The 19845-nt window shown below is 45.7% G+C and overlaps 1 pseudogene; it reads right to left on the reverse strand.

Annotated features, from left to right (window-relative positions):
* Positions 1–1258: 1258 nt before the first annotated feature.
* LOC147004707 (X-linked lymphocyte-regulated protein 3A-like) lies at positions 1259–9300 on the reverse strand (annotated as a pseudogene).
* Between the last annotated feature and the right edge of the window lie 10545 nt (positions 9301–19845).

Below are 19845 nucleotides of genomic sequence, written 5' to 3' on the forward strand. Positions count from 1 at the left end.
TATCCATATATGGTAAAGATAGGCAGAATATTTCAAGTAGGAGACATTCAAAGCTGGTAATAATACAACATTATATTATGATTATTTATTATTATTAAAGAAATAATACTAAAGGCCCAGAGGGTCACAGGAAGTTTGCACAAAGGGGGAAGTGTTTCTAGATAATGCAAACTTTAGACAGTAAAATGATCCCAGCAGGGAAGGCCTCATTTAGTCTGGAGGAATGCAATTCCACTTGGAGAAAATGGGGGAGGCTGAACACAGCCTGTTTTCAATGCTTCTACACAACAGGACACAATGAGACAAGAGGCCTGGATTACACTAGCCCCATGTAGGAACACAGGTGACAGCACACCTCCACATGGCATGGGACCATTTGTGTCTGAGAAGGGGTGAAACGTCAGGGATGTCAGAAAGAGAATGCAATTAAATGATTCATCGCAACAAGTCTGAAACTATTTCATGTTTATTAAATCAAACGTTCCCAAGTAAGGATTTCCCAGGGCATACATACTGGAATTCACTGGATGCAAACTTTAACTATACAGGAGACCTCATATATAATATCCCTGATGATCCCATAATACATGCGCGATAAATTTCACAAACAAAACATTCTCAGTTACTCCTATGCTTACAAGTGAGGGAATTAATAAACCATGGCGAATTAAGCTGTATTCATGTTCAGAATCACCTCTTAGTGTGACAGACACATTTAATGAAAGACCTTGTAAATGTTGTCTGCAAATGACATTTCCACCGATTCAAGCCACATTACACACATCTTTCTTACTGGGGAGGTTTGATGAATTCTACTATAACTATTAAGAGCACACTGCCTTTGGAGGCTGAAGGTCAGTTTCATAGGCTCCATCACTGAACACATTTCAGAGCAGAATGTAAAAGGAAGCCTGTATCATCTTTAATTATTTATCTGGACACGACAACAATACTCCCTTGCGTGCCTTCTAATTTGGGGAGACGATGTTCAGGTATAATAATCTACTGTATCAACACCAATGTGTGCTAACCAGTAATTACGATGCTACCAAGGAAAGCCTGCCATTTCTACCCGAGGGCTGTAGTTTCCTACAGACATTTTTGCACTGCTCTCATACAAATCCCAGGGTTTATTTGAGTTTTAACAGAAGGGGGCATCTGCAGGAACAGGAGGAAGACAGGAGAAGATCCAGGCACAGAAGCTGCAAACATCAGCACTAGCAGCTTCACCCAGAGTATTATACTGCTCCCCTCATATCGGCTTTTGTGCTCCAAAGTATTATGAGAATAACACATCCAGGAGAGACTGTGGAGTAGCAGCAGTCTTTTGCTGGTTCTGTTAAGTAATGAAAATATTAAATGGGTGTATAATAATAAATAATACGAAATAATAAATAGCACTCAGGGTTGGCCTTATCCCCATTTTCTATGGGAAAGGCTAGGTACTTACATGCAGCATCAGAAGTTTGATTTCCAAGGTGGCTATGAGACGTCTCAGCTCTTCAGCAATGGAATTTCCCCGAGAATCCCTCAGTAACTCCAGGTTCTGAAGCAAAGAACATGTGAGGAAATCAGCCCTGGTCATCTTGTCTTTCAAATGGGAACATCAACATTTCAAAGGAAGCAAATGTGGTAAAAGATGTGGTTTAATTACTCCAAAAATTACTCCAAAAGCAGCGAGCACCAACCCTGTACAACATGAAGATCAAAATATCCACCAAAGTGACGCTGACATTGCCACTTCTCAACCCACTGCTGAATGGTCAAACCGTGAGGGATTAGCTATAGGGGTGGCCCAGGGGAACGGTCCTTGCCTACCATGTCTGAGAGTCTGGGATACCTCTCCACGCACAGCACAAATGAAAGCCAATGAAGCCAAGTGAAAACAGAGCATGAAGCATGAGCCCATTCTTTGCTACTCCCCCACTTCTTAGCAAGATGGAATAGCTTGTCCCTTACTATGACCACTGTGCACCAGGAACTTAAAACTCAAGGTTTCCACCCCCACATTCCCTTTAGCACTGAGTGAAACAGCACACACTACATCTACAGTCTGGCATTATAAAACTTTGCAGGATCTCTTCCATAATCTTGTTCAGTGACCACAGAAACTGGAACAACACAGAGATCTTAACATTGGAATGGGTGAGCAAGTTTCTGTGCCACTGAGAACTCAAGGAATGATATTTCAGCAGGAACACACACTGGCCCCTAATCCCCGCCCCGTGTGCGTGTGCGGGTGCGGGAGTGTGTGTGTGTGTGTGTGTGTGTGTGTGTGTGTGTGTGTGTTTGGGTGGGGGGTTTTTTGTAGGAGACAGGCATTAAGAAAGCAAGGATAAATTCTGTCAACGAGGTTGTTTTGGGTCATCTGAATTACTCTGGATGAACAAAATTTTAAGTGCAACTTGAAAAAGCCAGTTCACATTGAGTCTGAAACAAAAGTAGAGCGTCCAGTATTTAATTATCTTGTAGAGAGCTACAAACCTGAAGACAGCATAGGACAATCAACGTGCCTAGCAAGTACTTACAGAGACTATTATGTAGGATAACCCTCAATTCACAATGTCTCTGACTTCCACTTACTTTCTTACTGAGTGCTATACCTGGGAGCTGTCTTATGATTCGATTGGCCATATGAAGCCATGTTTCAGTCCTACAATGATAGGAAATGTAAATGGACTGAGCAAGTAAAGTGAGTGCAAATATTGTTGTCACTAGTCTGCTTAAAAATGGAACGAGAGGGTCTGGGAAGACAGCTGCAGTGTGTAAAAGTAATTCTTGGGGGGTAAGAATGCAGCAGTAATGGAGGAGCTTGCTCCATCAGCATAGAAAGGCAACGTTAGCTCTTCAGCATACATAGTAAAAGTCAGGCATGATGACACATCGACCTGTGGCAGCAAAGGACCTGCTGAGCAGCCAGCCAGCCTAGCCATAGTTCCAGGTCCAGTGAGTCATCCTGTTTCAAATGGGTATCATGGGAGTCCCGCACAGTGGTGCACACCTTTCATCGCAGCACTCAGGAAGCAGAGGCAGGCAGGCAAATCTCTTGTGAGTTTGAGTCCAGAGTGGTCTACATAGTAAGTTCAGGACAGCCAGAGCTACACAGTGAGACCCTGTGTCAAAATCAAAACCAAACAAACCAAAAGCTAGAGGTAAGAAAAAAAGATATGATGAAGTGTGTCTGTAAGAGTTGTCTTCCAACATCTACATACCCATGCACAGACAAGTACGCATGTGTGCATGTGTGCACATACATACCCAATGATAAAATGCACTGTGACCCAAGACGGGATGAGCTGAAGAGCATTAGTGCCCTGTACAATATGAGCAGCTCCAGATGAGATTACCACGGCAGCACGTCCAGCTTTGAATGATTCTCCCAACCATGAGTGAATGGGAAAATTAAAAACTGACTCTGTACTGAGGGTTACATGGAGCATGAGGAAATGGTGGACGGGGTTTGCAGGTAACTTTCATAAGCTGTTATCCAAAGCACAGAGAGAATGCCAGGATATTCAGTGTCCCCTGGAGAGGTTGTTCAACACACCTCCAATTAGTCTTCACACAGTGATTTAAATTCCTCCATTCTGTTCTTCTGAAGAGCGAGAGATTCATGAATAAACTTCTGTTGCTCCATAAACATATTCTACAAACAAAGGCAGTGTAAGATGTAAGAATAAGCCAGGGGAGGGGGGTACAGGAAGCCTATAAAAGGAAATTTTGTATTGTATTTATGCAAAACAGATGGAGTGAAAACATTTACAGTCTTTTCAATTAAAACAGTGACCACATTTACAGAAGTATCCTAATAGTAAAATAATGACCTTCATTATGTGAAGGTCACTCATTTAATGTGAAGGGTTCCTATTTAAGAGGACTCAAAACACTGCTATTAGTTCCTGTAGATTTGAAAACCTACCTACTAGAGGCCTTCAAATGTGCTGGACTCTCTGTATTTTTAGAACCTACCTTGAGTTATCCCCATCATTTGTCACTCCTCCACATAAGGACACGCTCCACTTTGGCCTTTCCAGTAAGAGTAGAGCACACAGTGCCACACTAACAGGGTTATATTCTTTAAGACTGACTTCAGACACTCCCCTGTACCAATATAAGGATACACATCTAAAACAAATCTTTGAAAAAATTCTTTCAGATACATATGGACTTCTTCCCTCCTTCCACACCCAGGAAACTAAGGCACAGATGTAAATTATTTTTCTGAGTTAGCATAATTAGCAAGAAACTGGACGGTGACAGCCATCCACTTGGTGGGATTCCAGAGTCCATGCTCCTGACCTGAGCTGGGCTGGACAGCATCTCCATACCCCTCAGTAGTCCCCCTTCTGCTTCCCCACCTTTGGAAGTCAGAATCCCCAGGGAGCAGCTCCATCCTCCACCAGGAAGAAAGGACCCCCCCCCAGACATCACTGAGTCCAGTTACCTGCCCCCCAAAGTCCATTCTCATCTCCAGGCTAAAGGTGACTCAGTCACCATCGCAGTTCCATCACTGCATGGGAACCTTTCCCTCTTCTCCTCTGGGACAGGGCCGGACTGAACTCCAACCACACTGGCAGCTAAGTCTCCACCTGCCCCTCCACAGCCCCATGAACTGCTCTCACTCAACATCCCTGATCACTGTTTCAGAAGGCTACGTGTAGCCCTCCTACTCTTTGGCATCAGCACTGTTTAGATCCTGAAGTGTCCCCTCTCAGGATACAATCCTGTACTTCCTCCTGCACTCTGCAGACAGTACCTGCTCATCCCCCCACGCCTGTACCATGCAGGCTCCTAACCCATCATTACCCTTGTCATCTTCCCACAGAAGGGAAACAAAAATAAACCAAGTCATGGAGGATGGCCAGTCTCTCCCCTCCACATCAACCACCCTCCTGGTCTCCCAGAGCTCATGTCCTGTCCCTTCCCTCCAGACCTGCTGCAGGAAGCCTCTGTTGCTACCTCTGAGGCTGACGAAATGGACTCCTTTCAAGCTAAGCCTGATACTCACAGAGAGTTTTTCAGCCTGTGTCTTGAGTTTTAATGCATTCGAAGTTAACTTCCTACTCAAATTTGTAAAGTGAAGAGAATAGTCCTGACAAAGTTTCTGCCTGTAAAAGACAACAGTGAACACTGTGATATTCCTTCTCGACATGAAGAAAGCACATTCAAACACAGCACGACTGACTTAACTTCACTAAATGCAATACTGGAAAAGGACATCTAAAATATCCTGACAGGAAAATGGAAAATGAGGTGGATTAGTTCCCACCACATTAATAGCATCTGTTCTTCCTTGGCCGAGACAGGAGTCACTTCACAGCTCTTAGTGCTAGAAAACTCAGGTGTGTTTTACTAGCATTCCACAAGCATTAGTCTCTCTGACGAGCCCAACCCCTGCTTTATTTTCTCATTATGAAGATAGGTCCAATGTACATGCACACCCAGGACAATCAGAGACTTCTGTATGCGCCTACCCACTCTTCGTCACTGTACCCGTGAGGATTTCAGGATACCTGTATGGTGAACAGGGCTCCGGAAACCTGTACAACATTGGAGGCTAGAGATTTTCATCTCATTTCACACTGAAGAGATGAAGGACTCCAGGATGAATGATTTGAGGATTTCAAGCTCAATGCACCCAACACTTTCACCCAACGCACACACATCACTTACTGTTACACTGATTCAACTGCCCTGTGTCAAAAAGGTGTCAAAACATCTTAATTCATCCTTAGGAAACACAGTTGACTGACTTCAGTTACAACGGGAGGTTATAAGACAAAACAAAGTCTGTTCTACAGAAAAAACCAAGGCAAGTTCACTTGCCAAATAAGTTTCTAGCCAGTGGGGACACTGGCTATTCTCCCTTCATTGTGCTCACAAACCAACTGTCAACAGCTCTGGGATCAAAGTGACAAGAAGCAACAACCCTACCTCTCTTCACACTGGGTTTTCAGAACATCCTTAATTTTGACCTCCATGGCACAGAAAGATGAGTTCATGATCCTTGAGAATCTTTCTCTGTTTTCCTGAAGAACTTTGTTAGTTGGCTCTGTAAGGGGACATAATCTTGGAGGCATTACTGTGAAGGTCCCTCCAGGGTACTGGAAAGACACTTGTTATCAATAGGTGGATATGATCTGAAGATGCAAAGGTTATTTGCCTCCTTTCTTTCAGTCAAAATTTCAGTGGCTCTGACCTGACCATGAAATTGGACAGTTGGACTTCAGTGTCTAGATATTACATACAAAACATAACAGAGGGGACTTAACAAGACTTACAAAAAGCTTATCAAATCACTGTGTAATTTCTTTACTAGATGCCATTTATAAAGTATGAATGTAATCAATGTACTAAGCGTGTTTCATTTCTAGAACATGCTAGGAGGAACTGTTGGGCTGCTTGATGCAAAACACAAATGTCCATTTACAACAATCTCCAAAGGCTCAGAGATCACTGGACAGTGAGAGGAAAAATACAGTAACCATTGTAGCCCTAGAGGCTATTTGACAAATTTGATAAGGTAGAATCCTGAATATATATATATATATATGTTTGGATTTTTGAGACAGGGTTTCTCTGTGTAGCTCTGGCTGTCCTGGAACTCACTCTGTAGACCAAGCTGGCCTCGAACTCAGAAATCCACCTGTCTCTGCCTCCTGAGTGCTGTGATTAAAGGCTTGTGCCACCACGCCCGGCTACATCCTGAATAAATTAAAGGGAAACATGACTCATGGAAAAATCTGTGGTATTGGAGATGGAACCCAGAGGCCTGAACAATATGAGGCAATGCCCTCCACCCGACTACAGCCCTATCCTGAGGTTCTGAATAGTTTCTAGATGTAACTCTCCATCAGAAAAGCCGGCAGACCTCCCAGCTTGTTCTTGGGTTGGTAAGTTTTGTTTAACAGTTCATGTGACTAACATCTGACAGCAATTTAAAGCAGGACTCGACTGATCATACTAGGGCCACAGGCTAACAGCACTGACTTCAGCTTTCCACTTCAGGTGCTATCTTTTTGCACTGTAAATTGTGGGCAGCTATTTAACCAGGATTGACCCTCTTCAAGCACTGTGCCCCCCCCAACCAAATATAGAAAAACAGGACTAGAATACAAATGAGAGAAGTAAAATGTGGTATCAAAAACAGATGCATCACTTGTGTGAATCAAAAACTGGGAGACGGATACTTTCATCCAATTTTTAAATCTCTCTCAGTGAGTAGGCATGAATAGTCACACTGCAGGTGCCATGATCTTCACATGGACAATTGAGGTCAAGTAGAGACTTGGTGAGCTAATAAATACTATTTTGACACTGTGTGTTTGAGAACAGGGCAGTAAGCCCACTTCTCTTCTCTGCCAAGTGACAACTCCCTTGCCTTGCATTTCTTTGGCTCAAATAAATTTCTCAAATTCGAATTGTCTCCTAGAACATACCTTCGAATTCTTGGAACAAATCCTGTTTTTCCTTCCTGCAAAGAAATCACATTAACTCTTTAATTCAATGTATACAGAAGGCCAACTTTGTTGCATGAGCAGGGAAGTAGAGTGTGCCCCACACAGCCACTATACAGTTCACAGTTCAAGAGCAGACACTGATTCTTCTAGATTTCTCTGTATGCAACAGAAATTCATGTGTATAAGTGTGCAGCCATCAGAGGTAGTAATGTATATGTGTGTATGTGTGTATGTGTGTAGGGGCTCCTCCTCTACCAATTTCCACCTTATTCCTGAAAGACAAGTTCTGTGACAGAACTTGTAGTTAGCTAGTAGCATGAGATTTTCATTTTGTAACACACTGAACATCTGATGGACTGCAGGACGAATGTGTTGGGGCCTTTAAACTCAATGCATCCAGGACTACCCTGTGATTCACACACCTTACCCACGACTGCATTAGTTTGTTTGTTTGTTTGTTTGTTTATATCTCAGTTTATTTTTGGTAGGTTGGCATGCAGAAAGAAGTTCTCTGCCACACCTCAGCCCTCAGTGCTGGGCTTGGAAGGTATTAAGTGGCCACCGTGTGGCCTTTTCTGTTGGGGCTGAGGATATGATCTCAGATTCTCCGGTTTGTACATACAGCACCATTTCACTGAGCCATTTTTCCAGCCTGACGTTTCAAAATATATTATATGAGTGGGAACAAAGAAAGAAAGGAAAAAAGGGAGGGAGGGAGGGAGGGAGAGAGAGAGAGAGAGACAGAAAGAAGGAAGGAAGGAAGGAAGGAAGGAAGGAAGGAAGGAAGGAAGGAAGGAAGGAAAGAGAGAAATAAGGAAGGAAGGAAGGAAGGAAGGAAGGAGAGAGAGAGAGAGAGAGAGAGAGAGAGAGAGAGAGAGAGAGAGAGAGAGAGAGAGAGAGAGAGAAAGGTGATCACCTGGCCTGTTGCCTCTCTGTTCCTGAGGAAATAATGTCCTCCCTACCAGCATCAAGGACTTCTCTGTTAGCTGTATTTAAAGACAAAGAGGAAAAATGTTTTGAGACAAAGTGAGCGGCTCCCATCATCTCCCATTGAAAACTGATTCACTGTGGGGTTTCTAGAGCCAATAGCCACCTACAGTAACTTACACTTTTAAAGTAAGTCATGCATTCCCATTCTTATCCATCCATGCATGCAAGCACACACAAGCACGTGCAGGCACAGAGTGAGTGAGGGTGGGCACAAAAAGCATGCACAGACAGAGAGGGAGGGAGACAGACAGACAGAGAGAGAGAGAGACAGAGAGACACAGACATACAGACAGAGAGAGAAAGAATATCACACAGAAGTACAGACACACGCACAGACACACACAAAATTCATTAAGCTTGAGTGATTCTTGGACCAGATGTTACAGGCATCTGCACATGTCCTTCCACATGTGACCCATGTGCTCCCAGAGAGGCACACTGCATATTGCCTGCAAAGTACTGTCTTATGAGCCTTGTAGGATTCTTGTGTGGTGGGAATTTCAGGTGGTGAAAGTTGAAGCCACAAGCAAGCTTGAGCAACAGTTAATAGCATCTGAACCTCCCCCCACTAGTCCAAGTAGGAAATGTCCATGCACCACCACATCCACTCAGTGTGCCACCTGCCAAGGGATTTTAGGATGTCTGCTGGGGTTGGACACAGCCCTCTGGCAGCCCCTCTGGTTTGTGTGTGGGTTTTTTCATGATGCTGTTTTGGTTATGTTGTTGTCGTCTTCTGTTTTTTACCTGCATCGACTGTACCCGGGTTCTGGCTGTCATCTGAGGAGAGATTTGGATCCATCCTTGGGTGCCTGCCAGCAGTGTCAGTGGCCTTCCTTTCCCTGCTTGACATAGCTAGAATCTTCTTGCGTTAGATAGGAGTCCTGGAAGTAGAGATACTGGGAAGAATTGGAAGAGGGAAATGGGAACAGGGAACAGGACACCATGGGTGTGGCTGTGTGTCCTGGCACTTGTGCTGGTGCAAAATGAGGACAAGAGCATGCCACCAATGTCCTGACCTGCCCCATTTCTCTCTCTGGACTTGGAGCTCCCAGACCCACTACCTTTCAAGATCAGTACCCTCTGCCGCTCTCAAAACCCTATACCCCCACCCCGTATAATACAAGGACATAATGCTGATGTCTGGTGAGAATTCCAACTCACTAAGGTCCTACTCATCAGTCAGTGAGGCCATGTCTCACAGCCCACTTGCTGTCCCATTTAGCCCTCCCAATCCTGCTCCCTAGCCTCGCCCTCTGTGGCCTTGCCAGGCCTCCTTTGGAATGTGAAGGTCCTAGGATGGTCCCACCGGTTTGGATTTGACCTGACTCTTTGTGATCCCACTGCCCTACCACATGAGCTAAGGCTCCTTTCTGAACCCTGTATCAACTGGAGAGCCCCTAAACAGAGTTCCCCAATAGCCAGGGTACTCTTCTACCCCTGGAGCCTCCTTCTTTTCAGAGGATGGTTGGTCATACCTCTGTAGGAACCACCTCCCAGTGCACATCTCTCTGATTGGCTGGGAAGGTACTTATACCCTGGGTTAAGTGGTTTCAACTAGCATAGTACTTGTGGGATTTGGATGGAGATGCTGCCCTTTGGTGAAGGGGACCAGTCCTGGCCCATCCCCTTCAATATTCAACACAGATTTTAGGAGGACCTCCTATGGCCCACCAATACTCTAGATCTTGACAAAATCTTGACACATTGAGAAAAATATACAAAAGCACAGGCATTTGTGTTGAGGGAGGCAAGGCCCATGGCTGCAAAGAAGCAGGACCCAGATGTGTCCACTGAGGACCCACGGAGCACAGGGGGAGAGTCACTACTTCCTTTTCTCCAAGTCACTGTCCCAGCCAACTCTCTTCAAACCTGCAACCCTCCTGGAACCCTTTTCATCCACTGGTCTCGCTGGTCTATTTTACTACCAGGTGTAAAGCCTTCCAAACATCTCCTCACAGTTAACCTGGTCCCTTCTGCCTCAAGACCCCACTTTACTCCCCAAAAGGCCCAAGTCCCCAGGCTGACTCTGCTTTCTCACCATCAGAGGCTCAAGACTGACTCTGCTAATTCCCTGTCACTCACCCAGGTGACCACACTTCAATACATTCCTCTGAGAGGCTCCTTCCCCAGCTCCTCAGATAGAGGTCCCACATTCTGGAATGGGTCTCTGATTAGTGGAAACATTGCTGTGCAGGCATGCCTGAGGCTGCCTACAGGTACTCCCAAAGGTGTAAGGCCTGCCAATCAGGTACCCTTTCCCAGCTTGGGCTCTGTCGTTGCCCATGTGTTTGTGCAAAGTGCCCAGGGTTTCCCCCTTCTGCTTCAGACTAACTATCCTGCTCAGATACTGCTTATGGAAGCGTCGCGGGAGGATCCAGGTGTGCAGTCAGGAACCAACCAACCAACCAACCAACCAAAAAAACAACCAAAACAAACAAGCAAACAACAACAACAAAACCCAGCAACACCAACCAAAAAAAAAAAAAAAAAAAAAAAAAAAAAAAAACAAAAAAAACACCACCACCACAAAACCAAAGAACAATGAAAAACGACCCCAAACTGGGAGAGATGTGTAGAGGTGCCTACCTCCCCTCACAGCCCACCAACTGCCCCATCCACCACTCTGTGGTTCTGCTGCCCTCCTCTCCCGTTTCTCATTCTTGGCGCTGGTGCCTCTTAGAGTAAAAGAAAGCTCCCGAAGTCACCTCACAGGCTTCCCGGGACCCTCATGTTCTGTGACCCCACTGTTCCACTACAATGACAACGAGGACAACAAGGGTGCCTCTAAACCACCGCCGGAGTCCCACCATGGGACGTCCCCAGCAAAACTTGTCACCCACCTAGTCCCCTCTTGTCCGCAATGCAGCCTCCTTCCAGTCAGAGTTTCATCCCACTTGGTTGGGCCTTGGCTGATATAATGTTCTCTGATTGGCTGGTGTACCAGCTTGCACATGCGCAGTGGGTACCAGCACGCTGTGCATAATCAAGGGGCCCAGCATGCCTCAGCCACTCACAATTGCTTTCCTGGTGAGGGATGGCCCGTGGCTTCATTTCATTGGGTCACAGCAGCAGCCCATCTCCTTATGTATGTATCTCTGATTGGCTGCAACAGAAAGAAGCCTAAATGTGTGTCAGAGAGAGGTCCATTGGGTCCTGTGAGGCGAAAGAATAGACATGCACAAAGATGAGAAGCTCCCGCAACCTTGTACAAACAGAGCTCAGCCAATGCTCCAGGGATAGGAAAACCTACCAGTCCCAAGAGTACACTAGGGTGCATGCCTGAAGGGTCCTGTGTCCTTTTCTCTCTGGTTGGTGCTCCCATTGCGGGATGCCTGGGCTGTATCTCAGGGGCCTCGGGTGTTCAGTCTGGCCCTAAACAGTACAAAACGGGCAGATGTTGGATCCTATGAGCCCGTACCTTGACCACAGTGTCCGGCTCAGACATCCCAGGCTTTCTATCTCTGGAACTTCTGCTCTGACCCTCCAGGGGCTCCTAGTCCAGTCTGAGGCTAAAGCCAGACTCAGGCGCACTACATCACAGGCCCTCGTAGGCAAGTCTCCTTGTGATCCACACCATCCTCCCCCAAAGACTGTGGTCCCAGCATTACTCTTCTTAACTCAGCTTAGCTGAGGACGCCCTTTCACCCAGTACTTCACCTGGGCGAACCAAACCCACCACACCACTGAGCCACTGACTGCATCCTTCCCTTCAGAGAGCAGTCACAGCTACTTAGTCCCAGCCTTTCCAAAGAGGTGCATCCTTTTCGAGGATGTGACTGACCCCTACAAGTTGGGGCGACGAGAACAAGACAGTATTGGGAGACTTCTGGTTTTCTACAGCCAGGACCTTCTAACATCTACACAACAGGGGATACAGTATTCAAATGTCCGAGTCAATGGGACACATCTCATACAAACCAGCACACAGGTGAAGCTGTAGAGAAAATTCCACAAACGTCCCTAAACCTCTGCCTCAACCCTGATGGCCCACCCCCGCATTGGCTGAAACCTGCTATCTATTTCTCCTTAAAACATAAAAACCGGTTAACATAGAAACCAGTTAATACCACCTATGAAGGCTGGCTGAGCTTAAAACCTGCACTCATGCTGCCCTCTGGTCCATGGCAGGATCCTGTGACAGCCTTGAGGATGTAGGAATGCTCTTCAAAGGACCTGCATTCTCTTTACTTTTCTATCATGGGAAATATCTCATCACAGAGGGGGGAATGGGAAAAAAAAAAACCAAAAACCTCATATTGGAAAAATATGGGCCCTCTTTAAATCCCCTATAATGCAACTCACCAAGGAGCCAAGTGGGCCTTCAGCCCCATCTGATTCCTCACCCCAGTCCCCAGTGGCACAACAGCATTCTCTGTACCACTCCAAGGCTAGGCAAACCTCCATGCCAGGTCATGGCTCCCCATGCCTCTTTTATACCACTTCCTGCCCCCAGCAGTCCTATACTCTCCAGGACCCCAGGAAAAAAATTCACAAGAAATGCCTTTTAAACTCTTGGCTACTTCTCTCCCAGTCCAAAGTGGAGAAAACGCGAATTAATCTTATGGCTAACTCTGCCAACCCCCCTAATTCATGACTCAGCCAAGGAGTCAGGAATCCACAAATTTCCAACTAATGTCCACCCCACCGGGGCTGGATAGCCCCAAAATCAGATTGCCATTTTTAAAGTTATTCTCCCCCCCCCCACCCGCCCCACACACAATGACAGCTCAGCCAGCAGGTTGTTGCAGAGGAACACACTTCCCACCTCCACAGGCTACAGGCTTGAGACAGAGTCTCCCTGCTCTCTGGCTCACAAGACTCTGCTCAGGGCCCTGGTGGCACACTTCCACCACCCTACATGTCACCCATCTTCTCTTGGTCTACTTTCCAGGGTGTGAGGGTGAAGTGGTATGTGGCCCCCTCCTCCACCAGGGGCTGCTAAGTCCCCTTCTGCCAACCAGGCAATGCCAGAACACTGCCAAAAGGCATGGACAAGGGAGGAGTCAGGTCCTCTCAAGAAAGCTCAAGTGCACACACAGTCCTGGGCCCAACAGGGACGTGCCCTGAGTCTCCCCACCCCGCAAAAAATGTGACTTGATCTATGGCTGGGGCACCAAATTTGACAGCTGAAGTGAGTGGCTGGAAACCACAGGGTGGGCCAATCCCCCAGGCCAGGCATGGGTGGCAGTAGGTCATCAAGTTAAAGCTCTGGGGCAGAGCTGGTCAGAGTGTGCCTACTTGGTGCTTAGCAGCTTTCCACCTAAGGGCCACATAACTGCAAAACCTGAATTACAAGAATAATGGGCAGAGTTTTGCTGATGAAGATGCAGCTCGAGATGACATAGCTTAGAACAATGCAGCTGGCCAAAAACTTAGAGGTTTCTTGTTCCTTTGTATGGATGTGCTTAAATGGCTTTTTGGTTTGTCCCTAATAGCAGAAACAAACAACTGTCAATGGTCTCCTTATGACACATACTGACCAACTCGTTGTGGCCCACAATCAGATTAACCATTGGAAAGCCAAGTAATTTAGGTCAAACCTCACTAGGGGATTCACACTCAAAAACACCAAGAAAGTTATCACCTGAGCCTAAAAGAGAATTGTCTTTGGAGGAATAGACTTTACAGGGGACACAGATGGGTCACTTGCCTCCAGAAATCAATTGCATTTTGATTTTCTTCCCTTCAAATATTATGGTTATGCTCTCTGTCTTTACTCTTACAAGAGTACTTAATTTTAATGTTACCATATCACATTTAGGAGATTTTAAACACCTTTAAATTAAAAAAAAAACGTTTATACCATTAGAAATGTTAAAAATCAATGGCTTAAAAGTATTATTAGACATCCCTGTCGACAAAGAAAGCAACAAGTCTCAATACTTTACCTGACAATGATAGAAATCCAGAATTATTTGCTACAACATACTATATAAAGTTCAGAGACTTTACATCAGTGGATTTCTGATAATATCTTATTCACAGGCTCCCATGGTTGCCTTTTAAATATAGACCCATGATGCTTCTCTTTATTCTAAATTTATATACACCCAGTCTTCTGGTTAGAGAAGAGAAAAGCCCTTTTTCATGGTTTGCAGTCAAACTAAAGAATGTTCCTGCTGTTAACCCCAAACTGTTTCCCAAGCTGCTACTATGAAACAAAGGTTTGAATCTATTGCCTTCTCTAAGCTGTGGGTTTCAATAACTTAAAAAAATTCTTTTAAGCTTCAGAAAATCATCTTGGGTCCACATCTCACTGGGTCTAATGGCATACAGATTATCTACCTGTAGAAATTCTATACATCAGCAGCTAGGATTTAGGTCTGTCTTTAAGAAAGGACTGAGTAGCAAGCACTCACATTAACCTGATCAGTACACCTTGGTTATTATGAAACTGACATTTTGCCAATGGGAACTAAACTTACTAATGCCCATGTAAAATTAACCACCTGGCTGGTACATGTCCCCCTTTCCAAGTGCAATGTATGATTTCTGAATTCACAAAAGCACAGAATTATGATTGATAAAGGGTGCCAAGATTCTATTCCACTCCATATTGCTCTTGGGAATCTCTCTGTAAGCATGCTATTATTAATAGGTTTGCTTCTGGAAACAATCAACCTAGTTAAAGGTATCTGTTCTGAAAAGGGGCCATTTAAAAGAAGGAAAATGTAAACTATGTATCATGGTATATTTTCCAGTAAACACATTCAAAGCTAACATTTTTGTACATTTCTTCTTCTTCTTCTTCTTCTTCTTCTTCTTCTTCTTCTTCTTCTTCTTCTTCTTCTTCTTCTCCTTCTTCTTCTTCTTCTTTTGTTTTGTTTGTTTTGTTTTGTTTTGTTTTTTGAGACAGGGTTTCTCTGTTTAGCCCTGGCTGTCTTGGAACAACGCACTCTGTAGACCAGGCTAGCCTCAAACTCAGAAATCCTCCTGCTTCTTCCTCTCAAGTGCTAGGATTAAATGCGTGCACCACCACTCATACATTTCTATTTGATTCACCAATCAATATATCTAATGTGTCATTTCATTATGAAATCGGTACAAAAATTAATAGGGGGGTTTAGGCATATGTTTTTTGCATCCTACTTTTCATAAGGGTCTAAGCTCTCCTCCATCAGCAGTAGGGGAAGAGAAAAGTCATTAGGATATGGGGAAAGTGGACCTGTTTAGCAATACTTCTTTGGGGGCAAGCTGCATCTACTTTGGCAGCAGTTCAGTCTTATAGCAAACAATCAAATGACCCAGCAGCTGCAGACCAGTCCTTTCTGTAAGCAGACACCAGGCCAGAACCAGCAGCTACAGTCCAGTACTGTTGACAGGCAGACACCGGGCAGGAGAACCAACCACACTGAGGCAAGGCTGCAGAAACTGGAAGCTGCTGCAGGAAGCTCACAAGCAGTTGCTGGGCGAGATTCCTCTCTGGCGTCACCATGAGTGGGGATCAACAACTCTATGTAAGGCGAATGGTCACATGCTTGTTATTAGTGGAGAATAGCCTGGTGGAGAAAACCAAAGCAATGCTCAGTGCTCGTCTCCTGCCATCTGTACGGTCATATTTATCCTCCTTCATCCCGGGTCCTTTCACGTGTTTGCCATATGAAAACATCATTTCACCTGTGTCTGCTTCAGGAAAACATTCTTCCCTGTGACTGTAGGACCACGAATGGCAGCCTGGTGCCTGTCTGAGCCAAGGCTAGAAACCCCAGTGACCCTAAAAGGGATGGGAGGCATTTTCATCCGGCTCCCGGGGAACCAGGCTCCTGGCACAAGGCTTTCTGTCATAAGGGCAACACCCTGAGCCCCTCCATAGCTTCAAGACAGATCTCCATGTTCATGAGGTACCTAAAGGCCTGGAGGCTTAGCCAATAACCTCTCCTTCCAGACATTCCTCCCTGCAAAAGATATTTAACCTCAGGCTTGCCCTGAGAAGTGTGGTACAGTCTTACTCATCCACTTTCCTCCATGACAATTAATGCCTTAAAACCACAGACTGTCTGTCTCTTTTCATCAGAATCTGCCATGGTGAGCCATGGAGAAGGCCTTTGCTTCAAGAGCTGCTGTCTAATCTCCAGTAGAATGTCTCTCTGCATTCCCAGCCACAGCAGCTGGCCACCAAGCCCAAGCCAAGCCAGCAGCCTGCCAATGAGCCAAAGACTCTCCTGGAGGGATCCAGCCAGCTGCCAGCTGCCAGCCTGAGCTCTTCCCTCTTTATTCTCTAAATACAGCCCAAGGTGGGGAGGGGAGAGGAGAGAGGGTTGTCACTCCATCCTCAGCTCTTCCACTGCATCTACCAGTGCCTGGGTATCCCAGAGCCTGAGAACCAGATGGCCCCAGCCTCCTTGCAGGCCTGAGGGGCACTTGCACCAGCTCTGTCTGTCCTTTGCCTCAGACTGCACTCTGTCAACCCCGGACAGTGTGGGGTAAGCACAGTCAAAACTCCCATGTGCATCCTGCCTCCCCAGGTGGCTGAGCTTGGTGGTGGAGCAGACACAGGACCCTATGATTTTAGCAAGACGTCATTTCACCTGTGTGCCCCAGCAAAACATCATTGGACATAACTAACTGTCTAAGGAACCTAGAAGTTTCCACTTCAGGGAGATATGTTTTGCCCTTTTTAATTTGGTTTTTATTATTTAATCTTTAATTGATGAAAAAGGAAAAGAGGTGAAAAGGCCGTGTATTTGAGACAGTTTATTTTACACAGACAAGACATTACTGACTATTCCAAAAATATTGTATATTGGCATCTTGTCCTCTCTCATATGAAAAATGTCTAATACCTAACACTGCCTATGACATGTCCTAGTAGCTAGCAATCTCTAGACTGACATATTTCCTTCATGGACGTGCCATTAATTCCAGGGACTTAGTTTCTAAAGTGTCTGAGTTTTGTGCACTCAATTTTAAAGGATTACCAAATAACCCACCACCACTCCCACAAAATGTTGCCTCTTAAACTAGGCCTCTCCAGGATTCTATAAACAGGTCACACAGGTTGGCACGGTGTTTCATTTCTCAGCCACTCTAAGCAGGAGGGTCAGTTGATGCTTTATTGAATTTTTATGTTCTTAAGTGAGACAGGTAACACAGCTGCTAAAAATCACTGGGTTTTTAGAAAGGACTGAAGAATTAACTCAGCTAACATACTTTAAGGATGTGTTAACCTCAGAATCAAGTCAAGAAACTTGTTGCTTTAGGGAAGAGGGTTTAATTTTTTCTCTTGTCCCCATGGGAAGTCAAAGGCAGCAGCTCTCTTCAAAGCTAGTAAAAATTAGATTTTACCAGGAGGGACCTCCTGAAAATCTTGGCTACAGACAGGAAGATATCCAGACATGCAAACAAAACCCAACAGGTGATGTAAATACTGTTACTTCTACATGGGAACAGCTTGAGAGACCTGCTGAGACATGAGTGCCCCAACATAGCCAACAAATCCCTTTGGCTACCTGTCCTCGTGACTTTTTATATATGCCATCCTTTCAAATATGGCACAGATAGAGATTTATAGTACAGTCTGCTTGTGTGGTCCAGTGGACTCATGGATTTTGATATCTTGTACTTCTTCAAACATATAGCAGAGAATCATCATTAGCAGAAATGTGCATGCTGTACATTCCATACGTGTGCTAATGCAGAAATGTACTTACAATGTTACCTTTAAAGTTTGTGTGTTTCAGAGCAAATGGACCAAACACAACACCTGGCCAACAGCTTCCAGGACAACAAGCTTCACCGGGCCGTGGCTTCCCCTGCAGACAGCCCTGAGTCCCTCCAGCGACAGAACACCTCCCTGGAGGGGGTTACTCTACAAAATCAGAAAACTCTGCACATCACTGACTGCTGAGGGACTTGCATTTGGCTGGGGGAGGAATGATGTTTCTATGCCAATGAACCTGGGCTGGTGGAATAAAACATACAAATGCTCACAGATCTCCAGTGAGATCTCCGGGGCTCCAGGGCAAGGTCTGCGACTAACATCCCTACCTCGGGGTACTAAAACCCTCTGGTGCATTGGTATCTCCCCTCCTTGGCCCATAACTGGTTAAGGGCTCCCTATTCCTCCAGGCACCCTGCCTCATCCAATTTCTAAAAGGGCAGATAAGTAGCATTGAAAAAGAATATCACTGCCAATCAGTTTCTGGTTCAGTACCAAGCCGTTCCCAGCATAGAGGCTGATGTGAATGATGCTAGTCTCTCCTCTATAAAACAAAGTGGGGAGGTGTGGGGCCAGAGAGCCTTTCGACTGGGGGAGACCAGTCCATAGCCAGGGTGAGGTGGAGACATGTCCAAACCCCGAAAACCTGGTCCTGAGACAAGGTGGAGCAGGACGGCCTTCCTCCTTGCTCTGGGCCTGCATGTCCCAGGCGATGCAGACTGTGTGACCCCCTACCTCCCCCACCCTTGAGGTAGTCACACAGCCAGCAGGCCAAGCTACAGCTCTTAACTTCCTCTCTCCCTCTAAGTCCATGTCCAGCATGGACCTGGAATTACTCTTCATGCAAATGAAGCATTCCCAGCACCTCAGACAAGGTTGTGCACTCAAACCCCAGACCCCTACCCACTCCCCAAGGTTTATATAATCCTTGTTAGCCCCCAGTAAAGGAGAACTGCTTCACTGAAAACCTTCTCAGAGAATGTTGTTTGTGTGTCCATCTGGCACTCACAGCTGCTGACCGACCAGTTCTTTTCTGCTGAAGCCAACCGGCCCAGCCCTGTAGGCTTCATTCCTTCCAGTTCTGCCCAGTGCACAACACCTGAACACCCCGAGGGCAGAAGCATCCAGGACAGCAACATACTGGTCATTTGTGTAGGTGTCTGATGGGCCAGGAAGGCACAAGTGCAAGCCCGTCTGGTCCGCCAGGCCTGCATACTTGGGGTGAGAGCTTCAGTCATTTCTCCTCCAACAAACAGATTTAATTTAGGGCTGCTGTGTCTGCTTTTTCCTGTTCCCTCCTTTCCACAGAGTTCCTTTTGTTTTTCCTGTGATTACATAAGCATTCTTGTAGGTAAGCTTTCTGGGATTCGTGAAACGCTTGCATACCCAGTCATCTCTAATTCTGCATTCACCCCTGTTTCTCCATTTCTAAATGTTTCACATTCTCACTTAAGAAAAGACTGCAAGGTTGAGCCTCAGCTAATAATGAGCAGCCAAGAACCTCCTGTGAAGGAAGAGAAGGAGCCACCTAGACCATGTCATTCCTTACCGTCTCCCCACACCTCACAAGCCCCATCTCCCATGTCACTGCCTACCTTGAGTCCTTGGCATCACTATTTTATTTTATTTATTTTACAGAAAGATATTGCCTGCTAAGGTACATTCAGTTCGCTCCTTTGTTCCTTTATGAGATACCAGGATTATTCTATTACAAACAGCGGGCCCCTGTTTGTTTCT

The sequence above is a fragment of the Mus caroli genome, unplaced genomic scaffold, assembly GCF_978045245.1.
Source record: "Mus caroli unplaced genomic scaffold, Mus_caroli_1 scaffold_5, whole genome shotgun sequence".
Taxonomy (NCBI): Eukaryota; Metazoa; Chordata; class Mammalia; order Rodentia; family Muridae; genus Mus; species Mus caroli.